We start from the raw sequence: 12,204 nt of genomic DNA on the forward strand, positions 1-12,204 counted from the left end.
GCCTATAGGGGAAAGAGTCAGACGGAGGCAGTGCGCTGCCTCGATGGTGTAGCGGGCCGCCGGAGGTCCTGTAACAGCCTGGGGCTCGGCTGGACCGGGCGCCGCTCCAAGAGGCCGAGTGTGTGGGCCGGACAGGGCCTGCAGCGGTGAAGGACACCAACAGCTACGTTTGGCCAGGCCGACTCTGCCATGCTGGCAGGACAACGGGCCTTCAAGGACAGGTCATGAACTCTGCACTTACAAATTGGGACTTGAAAATGGCGCCCAAAACTGGCGACTCAGTTTACCTCAGTATACACACAAAATGCTGGAGTAACTTAGAATGTCTGTAGGAGCTTGACCCGAAACGTCATCCATTCCTTCTCTCCAGTCCTGCTGAATTGCTACAGCATTTTGTGCCTGTCTTCAGTTTAAACCAGCATCTGCGGTTCCTTCATACATGTATTGTACTGTACCATGGTTCTGGGAGGCTGTCTAGATAAGCATTTTCTTGATGGTACTCACAATGCAGAGGAAATGAATATTTACTGCAGTGAATGAGGTACCAATAAAACAGTCTGGATGGCTAAACATTGCTTCAATCTGGATGGCTAAACATTGAATGCTTTAAGACTGTTACCATTTAGACAAAGGTATGTCACACTTCTAACTTATACCTTGGAGATGGTAGATAGGGTTTTGGGAATAAACTCCCAAATATAAACGTATAAACTCCGTACAGAGAGCACTGGTAGTCAGGATCGAACCCGGATCTCTGGCGCTATAATTCTGGATTCTCTCCCCATTTAGAAAGTAGTCTACCTCCTATTTTTACATCAGAGTCCACAAGAAACATCACAAATGATGTAGGAATTTCTGGAAATTAGAAAAATATTGGGCAAGCAAGTCATATGATTAACCCAAGAACATTACATGCCGCAAAAGGGTGATGGGAAATTTGGCCAACACGGTGAACGTAACTGCAAGGTCATGTTTGAAGAGGCGGTAATCAGATTAGGGAAGTGTTTAAATTGCAAGGCGTAGTTATCCGGAGCAAAGATAAACATATGGTGCTTGCAAACCAAGCTGAGTGCAACAAAGTTGATCGTGAGGCAAGAGGAGTCACTTTATGACACCCATTTATAGCCTGAATAGGGAAGTGGCTTTCAGACAAATGAAACATATCAGCAGTTAGACAGCTAGAGGCAACCTCAGTGGAAATAAAAAAACATAGATCAGACTACAAAGAAATAAACCTGTAAAACATGTATATAAATGTTGGAATGAATACTGTAAATTAGTATGTTTAAAAGTTCTAGGGGCAAAATTAGGCCATTTGGCCCATCAAGTCTAATCCACCATTCAATCATGGATGATCTATCTTTCCCTCTCAACCCCATTCTCCTGCCTTCTCCCCATAACATCTGACTAATCAAGAAGTGTTTTGAGTCAGTGAAACATTTTAAGTCCTTGCTCTTGCTAGTACAAATTGTATAGGAGACAAGGTTCCTGAGTAATTCAATGGGTCAGGCAGCATCTCTGGGGAGCAGGGATTGGTGGCGTTTTGGGTCGAGACCCTTCCTCAGTCTCAACCCGAATCATCACCTATCCATGCTCTCCAGAGATGCAGCCTGACCTGCTGAGTTACTCCAGCACTTTGCATCCTTTTATGTATTAACCAGCATCTGCAGTTCTTTGTTTCCACGTATTGTAACAGCATGAATAATGTGACTTGTTAGGGAAACTTACCACCGCTGTATGGATTTGTTTTTCTGCTGACCTGATCTGAGCCAAAACTAACTGGGCCCTACGTGAATGAAAGGAACTGCAGATGCTGGAATAATCGAAGGCAGACAAAAATGCTGGAGAAACTCTGCAGGTGAGGCAGCATCTATGGAGCGAAGGAAATATTCTTCAAAGTAGGCATACCTTGAGGACTTAGGAGAAAGTCAGATTCAGGACACAGGACAAATATACAAAACCCTCAAACAACATTAATCAGTTGTCTCAGCATCAAACCCTGCAATATACCATGTCCATAAGGACTCATCACACCCCTGCCACGGTCTGTTTCAACTACTTCAACTACTTCCCTCCGGCAGACGTTACAAGGCCTTCTACGCCCGAACCTCCAGACTCAGGAACAGTTTCATCCCAAGAGCTATAGCGGCTCTGAACCGGCCCTAATGAGTGCCCCCCCACCCACCCCCTTTGGACAGTCTCCCTCAGATGGTCACGTCAATCAATTCAGCTTGTTTATTTATGTATTGTATTTATTTACCTTTCTTGTACATCAGTGGAGCTGCACACTAAATCTCGTTGCACTGACGTGCAATGACAATAAAAGATATATTATTATATTATTATGTCACACACTTCCAATTTGAAGAGCATACTTCCACCAATAAGTATTTTTTTTTAGTTTAGAGACACAGCATGAACACAGGCCCTTCAGCCTACTGAGTCCACGGTAACCAGCGATCGCCGCACACTAACACTGACCGCACACTAGGGACAAGTTATAAATTTACCACGCCAATTAACCTACAAATCTGTACGTCTTTGGAAAGTGATAGGAAATCAGAGCTCCTGGAGAAAACTCACACAGGTCACAGGGAGAACGTAAAAACTCTGTACAGACAGCACCCGGAGTCAGGATCAAACCGAGGTCAGGGTCTCTGGCATTATAAGGCTACAACTCTACCGCTACACCACGGTGCGCCTAACTTCCACCACTGATCATCGAGCCATGTTTCGATCCAATTAGACTGCCTGCCTTGGAGGCCAGTACTTTAATCTTCTGGATCACCCAGGACAAGAGCTCTCAAACCTATGAACTTGCCCACTAGGGAGGACAACGCCATCTGTAGGCTCTCGTCCACATCACACATCTTCTAGCATTGGGGAAAAAATATAATTGGTCACTGGGGAAAAGATTTAATAGGAATCTGAGGGGTAACTTGTTCACACAATGGGTGGTGGGTGTATGGAATGAGCTGCCAGAGGAGGTAGTTAAGGCAATGTTTAAGAAATAGTTAGACAGGTACATAGATAGGACAGGTTTAGAGGGATATGGGCCAAATGCAGGCAGGTGGGACTAGTGTAGCTAGGACATGTTGGTTGGTGTGGGGAAGTTGGGCTGAAGGGCCTGTTTCCATGCTGTATGACTCTATGACTATATGACACTGGGTCTAAAGTTTGGAACTTCCTCCCCAAGATCACTTGCACCACAAAGACAGCAGCACTAGGGCAATGATGAATATCCCACACAAGGTCAGTAAATACTAAAGAACAGAATTTTTACCCATTGGTTCTCCTGCTATATATTCTTCATAATTTATCAGAGCTCTCTCATCCTTCTAATATTAAGTAGAGTGTTTCTAAACCATCATAATGTTTGTTTCTGATTAGCATAGTTTGGAGATACAAGATGGAGACGCGCCCTTTGGCCCACATAGCCCACGCTGACCTGTTCACAATAGTTCTTTGTTAACCCACTTTCGCATCCTACACACAAGGGGCAATTGACAAAAGCCAATTAGCCTACAACCAAGCCTATCGGCCCACTGGGTCCATGCCGACCAATGATCACCCATACACTAGTTCTATCCTACATACTAGGTATAATTTACAGAAGCCAATTGATCATCAAACCCGCACGTCTTTGGTGTGCGGTAAGAAACCGGAGCGCCCAGAGGAAACTCGCGTGGTCACAGGGAGAACGTACAAACCCCACACATGCAGAACCCGTAGTCAGGATGGAACCGTGGTCTCTGGCGCTGTGAAGCAGCAACTCCACCGATGTTCCAGGTTTAAGAAACGTTTAGACAGGTTCATGGATAGGACAGGCTATGGGCCAAATGCAGGCAGGGGGGACTTCTTTCAAAATACTAAGTAGGAAAAAAAACCTGCTCCAAATTAAAATGACAATGCAGGTTTTGCAAGATCGATTTAGAAATAACCACACATTATTTAGGGGAGCGGGAGGGCAAGAAGAATGGAGGACTCGGTGTGGGGGACCACTGTGAAGGGGGTGAAGTACAATGGAGGGACCGCCATGAGGGGGGAGGGAAAGAACAATGGACAATTGGGGAGGGGGGGAGAACAAAGGACAATGGGGACCCGGCATGGGGGAACCGCTGTGGGAGTGAAGAGGGGGGGGAGAACAATAGGAGGAGCCGGCGTGCTTTGTAACTTTGTCAGCCCAGTAGGTGGCTGTTATTTGTATACGTTGTGTATGCAAGCAAAGAATCTCACTGTGCCTAGTCACATGTGACAATAAAGTATTCTATTCCATTCCACATTACAAACAGGAACAAGAAACAGGGTAAAACCGCAGTCTTGTCCAGCCAATTAACAATAAGAAAATAAGAAGATAACATCAAGTGTGGGCAACTTAGCCTCTCAAACCTGTTCCACCATTCAATATGACCAGGGTGATCTAACCCATGCCCCATCTCCTCTTCTGCCCTCAATTCATGTCATTAAAAAAATTCAACTTCCAAATCGCCCCAATTACCGAGCTTCCGGAGCAGAGTTTCAGAGATTCACTTCCCTCCTTGAGAACTTCCCACCCATCTCCGTTTTAAATAGGCGCCTCCTCATCTTTTAATTACTTCCCCCTCTTTTGAGGTTCTTGTAGAAACGTGGAAATAACTCACTATTTATCTTGTCATGTCTAGATTTGTTCTCCTTCAACTCAGAGGGTACAGTATATGCAACAAGCTACCAGAGGAGATAGTTGAGGCAGGTACTGTAACAGCATTTAAAAGACACGGCCAGGTACATACATTGGAAAAGTTTAGAGGGATATAGGCCAAATGCAGCCATATGGGACTCGCTTAGAGGGGGGCATCTTGGTCAACAAGGATGATTTGGGCCAAAAGCTGTTTCCATGCTGTATCGCTCAAGACTTTGTATTCTATTATTTTTTCTGCTTGTCATTTTTTAAAGTAACCTTTAAGTAGTTTACACACTTCTAATTTAGGGGCGGCACAGTGGCACAGCGGTAATTGCTGCCTGACAGCAACAGAGACCAGGGTTGGATCCTGACCATGGGTGCTGTCCGTACGGAGTTTGTATGTTCTCCCTGTGCTCACGTGGGTTTTCTTCCATGTTCCAAAGACTTGTGGGTTTGTAGGTTAATTGACTTTGTAAATAGTCCCTAGTGTGTAGGATAGAACTACTGCTCATAACTTCATAAATTATAGGAGCAGAATTAGGCCTTTTGGCCCATCAAGTCTGCCCCCACACTCTGAAGACGTACAGGTTTGTAGGTTAATTGGTTTCGGTAAGAAAAATTGTAAAGCCATCCCTAGTGTGTAGGATACTGTTATGGTGGTGGGCAGACTGGTCGGGGCAGACTCGGTCGGTCAAAGGGCTTGCTTCCGTGCTGTATCTCTAAACTAAACTAAACTAAATTGAAATTGTGTAGCAATCAATTCACCCTGCATAATACAGATATAATTCACTAATTCATCAAAGACATTAGGTGTAATTGCATCGTTATAGAACTACCCGCACAACTACACCATGAGCCTGCACTATTATATCAGTGTCGTCAGTGATAATTGTACTGAGAGAGAGAAACTTAGAAGTAATTTGCTCTACAGAGATACCAAAGCTTCAGTCATTGGAAGCCGATCATTGGCATAGACTTTACCATCAATGGGCCTCATTCTTGGTCCTGTTGCATTTTAATCCAAGGGAAACACCAGCAAACGAGTGGGTTGTCCATCAGTTGGACTAGACAGTAAGACATAGGGACAGAATTAGGCCATTTGGCCCATCAAGTCTACTGCACCATTCAATCATGGCTGATCTACCTTTCCCTCTCAACCCAATTCTCCTGCCTTCTCCATGTAACCTTTGAAGCCCTTCCTAAGAAAGAACCTGTCAATCTCCGCTTTAAAAATACCAAATGGCTTGGCCTCCGCACCGTCTGTGGCAATGAATTCCACGGATTCACCTCCCTTCTGGCCAATCTCCCAATCCTCTTTCTAATTGAACTGACTTTGTTGGGAGGTGAAGGGTAGGGTGCAACGGTTAATCTCATTCCCATGGAGTGACCACTCAATTTAGCATCTGAAAGTGTAACTGGTGTTACAAACACTTGTACATGTAAACAGCAGTGCAAAAAATGGAGGCAGGATGAGGTCGCAGCAAATTCCAAAAGATTTTAAAAACAAATAGCACATCGTTACACATCATTGTGATATCACTGGTCACCACTCCATTTCACAATCCATCTACTGATGAAGATCATTAGTTCGACTGCTTATCACTTCAGCGTTTATATAGGTAAACAACTCCAGCGAGTCTGATCTGAGCTGAACTGTGCACCGCCAGAATTGTCGAAAGGAGCCTCTGGATAGAACGAAGAGCTGAAGTACTGTAAGTCATTTTCATGTTTGAAATGAACCCAGGTGGACATAGATAGGAGGCAGAAAGTAAGGCCAGAAGTAGAGCAAAAAGCAGATCAGCTGATATTCCAGGGATGCACATAGAACTTTGGAAGATAATGTTGCCAATAGTGTAGAAGATGTCAACAAGGAGTGGAGGAAGAATATAGACTTCCAAACAAATAACCTCTGTGCTCAAGGGACTTCACGGACGAACAAAGGCAAAAAAAGGGGAAACGCTATGGGGAGGGGAAGAAGCAGATATGAGGCAGTGGCGTTCATAAAGAGAGATAATATGAAGAGATCAGCAGTAAATTGCAACATCAAAATGTAACAACAAAATTAAAGCTTTGATACATGTAAAATATTTCACAGATGCAAGATTGGAATGGAATTAATCAGAAAGGGATGCATAAGATAACAGCACAAGCAACAATAGGGGGAAGATAGCCAGGCTAAATCAACAAGACACAAGGAACTGCAGATGGTGAACTCTTGTGTAAAATACAAAGCTGAGTTCCTCCTGCACTTGGTGTAATGGTTTATCGTTATTTTACTTCACTACCTAACAACGAGATAGAACTGGTGGACAAGACAATGAATGCTAAGATGAGCAATGGGAAAGTTTGTTTAAAGTAATAAAAATATTAAAAACAAATACTATGTTGGATAAATTAATCAAGAAGCATAGGAACCATTTTAAAATAGTCCAAGGTAATAACAGCAGGAGCACTGCACATATTTAATACTCAAAGAAGATAGGGTCTGAGAGGAAAATATTCTGTGATTGGTAAGAGTGTCAGGAGTTATGGGGAGAAGGCAGGAGAATGGGGTTGAGAGGAAAAGGTAGATCAGCCATGATTGAACGGAGGAGTAAACTTGTAGGAGGTTGGTGGTGGCACTGCGAGACGGCTGCCCTGCCAGCAGCGTGTTCGTTATTTCTACTTTTTGGGGTTTTTATTGGTGTGTCTAGTGTTAGTTTGGGTGTCTCTCGGTATGCCTTATGGGGGGGGGTGGGGAGGGGAAAGGGGGAAACAGCTTTCAGTCGCCTCCTCCACGGAGAGGCGACTTTTTCCATGTCGCCTCCCTCGTGGCCTAACAGCATGGATTGGAGCGGCCTTTCCCGGAGTCGGGCCCGGAGCATCAGCAGCAGGCACAGCGTGGACATTTCCATTGAATCCTTGCCAGGGGTTGCCAAAGAGGAGTGCTCCGATCGCTGGCCTGGTGACTTTGGCACCGTGGGTACTGTGGTCCGCGGAGCTTCTAGTCATGGGCGTGGAGTGGACTTACCATCCAGAGCCTCGGATCCCTTGCCTGGGATCACTGGAGAAGAGCTCCAACCACCTGCCCACGGCCAGACAGGTGGGCAGAGGGGGTGGGGTAGCTCTGTTGGTGAGGAATGAAATTCAGTCCCTTGCAAGGGGTGACATTGAAACAGGAGATGTGGAGTCAGTATGGATAGAACTAAGGAATTGTAAGGGTAAAAAGACCCTAATGGAACATCTACAAGCCCCCAAACAGTAGCCTGGACATAGGGTGCAAGTTGAATCAGGCGTTAAAATTGGCATGTAGCAAAGGTAATGCTGTGGTTGTTATGGGAGATTTCAACATGCAGGTAGACTGGGAAAATCAGGTTGGTACTGGACCCCAAGAAATGGACTTTGTAGAGTACCTTCGTGATAGTTTCTTAGAGCAGCTTGTATTGGAGCCTACCGGGGAGAAATCAATTCTGGATTTAATGACATGTAATCAACCGGATTTGATAAAGGAACTTGAGGTTAATGAGCCATTAGGAGGTAGTAACCATAATTTGGTCAGGTTTAATCTACAATTGGAGAGGGAGAAGGATAGATCGGGGGTGTCAATGTTGCAGTTGAATAAAGGGGACTATGGGGCCACGAGGGAGGAGCTAGCCAAAGTTGACTGGAAAGATGCCCTCGCAGGGATGACAGTGGAACAACAATGGCAGGTATTTCTCAGAATAATACAGAAGGTGCAGGATCAGTTCATTCCTAGGAGGAAGAAAGATTCCAAGGGAAGTAAGGGGCGACTGTGGCTGACAAAGGACGTCAGGGACAGTATAAAAATAAAAGAGAAGTACAACGTAGAAAAGATGAGTGGGAAGCAAGAGGATTGGGTAATGTTTAAAGAGTAACAGAAGATAACTAAAATGAAAATATGGAGAGAAAAGATGAGGTACGAAGGTAAGCTAGCCAAGAATATTAAGGAGGATAGTAAAAGCTTCTTTAGGTTTGTGAAGAGGTAAACATTAGTTAAGACCAAAGTTGGACCCTTGAAGACCGAAAAAGGTGAATTTATTATGGGGAACAAGGAAATGGCAGAAGAGTTGAACAGGTACTTTGGATCTGTCTTCACTAAGGAGGACACAAACAATCTTCCTGATATAGGAACTGGGGTGACGGAGGAACTGAAGGAAATCCACATTAGGCAGGAAATTATGTTGGGTAGACTGATGGGACTGAAGGCTGATAAATCCCCAGGGCCTGATGGTCTGCATCCCAGGGTACTTAAGAAAGTGGCTTTAGAAATCGTGGATGCATTGGTGATAATTTTCCAATGTTCGATAGACTCAGGATCAGTTCCTGTGGATTGGAGCTTAGCCAATGTTATCCCACTTTTTAAGAAAGGCGGGAGAGAGAAAACAGGGAATTATAGATCAGTTAGCCTGACATCGGTGGTGGGGAAGATGCTGGAGTCAATTATAAAAGATGAAATAGCCGCACATTTGGATAGCAGTAACAGGATCGGTCTGAGTCAGCATGGATTTACGAAGGGGAAATCATGCTTGACTAATCTTCCGGAATTTTTTGAAGATGTAACTAGGAAAATGGACAAGGGAGAGTCAGTGGATGTAGTGTACCTGGACTTTCAGAAAGCATTTGATAAGGTCCCACATAGGAGATTAGTGGGCAAAATTAGGGCACATGGTATTGGGGGTAGAGTGCTGACATGGGTAAAAAATTGTTTTGCAGACAGGAAACAAAGAGTAGGGATTAAAGGGTCCCTTTCAGAATGACAGGCAGTGACTAGTGGGGTACCGCAAGGCTTGGTGCTGGGATCGCAGCTATTTACAATATACATCAATGATTTGGATGAAGGGATTCAAAGTAACATTAGCAAATTTACAGATGACACAAAGCTGGGTGGCAGTGTGAACTGTGAGGAGGATGCTAAGAGAATGCAGGGTGACTTGGACAGGTTGGAGAAGTGGGCAAATGCATGGCAGATGAAGTTTAATGCGGATAAATGTGAGGTTATCCACTTTGGTAGCAAAAACAGGAAGGCAGATTACTATCTCAATGGCATCAAGTTGGGAAAAGGGGAAGTATAACGGGATCTGGGGGTCCTTGTTCATCAGTCTATGAAAGTAAGCAGGCAGGTACAGCAGGCAGTGAAGAAAGCGAATGGCATGTTGGCCTTTATAACAAGAGGAGTCAAGTATAGGAGCAAAGAGGTCCTTCTGCAGTTGTACAGACCCCTAGTGAGACCACACCTGGAGTATTGTGTGCAGTTTTGGTCCCCTAATTTGAGGAAGAACATTCTTGCTATTGAAGGCGTGCAGCGTAGGTTTACAAGGTTAATTCCCGGGATGGCGGGACTGTCATATGCTGAGAGAATGGTGCAGCTGGGCTTGTACACTCTGGAGTTTAGAAGGATGAGAGGCAATCTTATTGAAACATATAAGATTGTTAAGGGTTTGGACACGCTAGAGGCAGGAAACATGTTCCCGATGTTGGGGGAGTCCGGAACCAGGGGCCACAGTTTAAGAATAAGGCATAAGCCATTTAGAATGGAGACGAGGAAACACTTTTTCTCTCAGAGAGTTGTGAGTCTGTGGAATTCTCTGCCTCAGAGGGCGGTGGAGGCCAGTTCTCTGGATACTTTCAAGAGAGTGCTGGATAGGGCTCTTAAAGATAGCGGAGTCAGGGGATATAGGGATAAGGCAGGAACGGGGTACTGATTGGGGAAGATCAGCCATGATCACATTCAATGGCGGTGCTGGCTCGAAGGGCAGAATGGCCCACTTCTGCACCTATTGTCTATTGTCTATAACATCCTGAAGCCGCGATCTGCGGAGCTTCTAGACGCGGGCGGGGCGTGGACTTACGCAGACTCCGGTAGGAAAGTGCCGATTCGGGACCTCCAAGCCACGGTGTGTGTTCCACCGCCTGTACATCGGGTCGTCTATAGCGGCGACTCCAGATGGTCTATGGCCCCGACCACGGGTGAACAAAGGAGGAGGATGCTGTGGTGGATGTTTATGTTACATTTTTATTGTGTATTGTGTATTGTGTGTTCTTTTTAAGTTTATCGCTGCTGGCAAATTCATTTCACAGCATGTGTTGTGCATGTGACGAATAAAATTGACTTTGACTTTTGACTTGATGGGCCAAATGGCCTAATTTTGCCCCTAGGACACAGTAATTTACAGTATTCATTACAACATGTATATGCACGTTTTACAGGTTTATATTGCAACTTTTTTTCAGTCTGATCTTTGTTTTTTTTATTTTCGCTGAGGTTGCCTCTAACTGTCTAACTGTTTCAGCAGTTAGACAGGTTATAAATGAGTGTCATAAAATGACTCCTCTTACCTCATGATCAACGTTGTTGCACTCAGCTTGGTTTACAAGCACCCTATGTTTATCTTTGCTCCGGATAACTATTCCTTGCAATTTAAACACTTCCCTAATCTGATTACCGCCTCTTGAAACACGACCTTGCGCCTTAATTTAGTTCAACAAAGAAACTGACAAGTTACTAAAGAACTAAATACACGACTTTAGATGAAGAAGCTGAATCTTTGAATAACGCCGCAAACACCGATGTGGAAACCAAATCAGAATCGGATAACTTACGCAGTTACGCAGGATCTTTAGTAACTTGTCAGTTTCTTTGTTGAACTAAATTAAGGCGCATGTTGCAATCAAAAGCGCTTGAACAATTGGTTGGGAAGAAAGCCAAACTGTAAGAAAGACGACTGCGCCTCCTTTTCAAGAGCAGCCAGAGGAGGTTCACCGTGTTGGCCAAATTTCCCATCACCCTTTTGCAGCATGTAATGTTCTTGGGTTAATCATATGACTTGCTTGCCCAAAATTGTTCTAATTTCCAGAAATTCCTACATCATTTGTGATGTTTCTTGTGGACTCTGATGTAAAAGCAGGAGGTAGACTATTTTTTAAATGGGGAGAGATTTCAGAAATCGGAGATGCAAAGAGATTTGGGAGTGCTGGTGCAGGATTCCCAAAATGTTAATCTGCAAGTCGAATCAGTATCAAACAAAGCAAATCAATGCCAGCATTTATTTCAAGAGGGGTGGTATACAAAAACAGGGTGGTAATGTTGATGCTCTATAAGGCCATATTTGGAATATAATGAGCAATTTTGGGCACCATATCTGAGGAAGAATGTGATGGCTCTGGAGAGGGTCCAGAGGAGGTTTACAAGAATGATCCCAGTCATTGAAACATACAGAATAGTGAAAGACCTGGATAAAGTAGATATGGAGAGGATGTTTCCACTAGTGGGAAAGTCTATCACGAGAGGTCAGAGCCTCAGAATTTAGGAACATTCTTTTAGGAAGTAGATGAGGAGACATTTCTTAAGTCAGAGGTTGATGAATCTGTGAAATTCTTTGACACAGAAGGGTGTGGAGGCCAAGTTAGTGGATATTTTTAAGGCAGAGATAGATATATTCTTGATTAGTACAGGTGTCAGAGGTTATGGGGAGAAGGCTGGAGAATGTGGTTAGGAGAGAGAGATAGATCAGCCATGATTGAATGGTGGAGTAGACTTGATGGGC

At 44.4% G+C, this 12,204-nt stretch overlaps 1 protein-coding gene and 1 long non-coding RNA gene across 3 annotated transcripts in view; both read right to left on the reverse strand.

Moving 5' to 3' along the window:
* Window positions 1-12,204, reverse strand: part of med12l (mediator complex subunit 12L) — a 586,849-nt gene that overhangs the window by 209,334 nt on the left and 365,311 nt on the right. The gene's annotated exons all lie outside the window — the stretch shown is intronic.
* LOC116979904 lies at window positions 2,427-11,103 on the reverse strand. Its single transcript, XR_004413800.1, has 3 exons — window positions 11,033-11,103; window positions 10,771-10,775; window positions 2,427-2,438 (listed from the first exon to the last, which is right to left on the reverse strand). It is a non-coding gene; the product is annotated as an uncharacterized LOC116979904 (long non-coding RNA).

Source organism: Amblyraja radiata, chromosome 13 (assembly GCF_010909765.2).
Source record: "Amblyraja radiata isolate CabotCenter1 chromosome 13, sAmbRad1.1.pri, whole genome shotgun sequence".
Classification (NCBI taxonomy): domain Eukaryota; kingdom Metazoa; phylum Chordata; class Chondrichthyes; order Rajiformes; family Rajidae; genus Amblyraja; species Amblyraja radiata.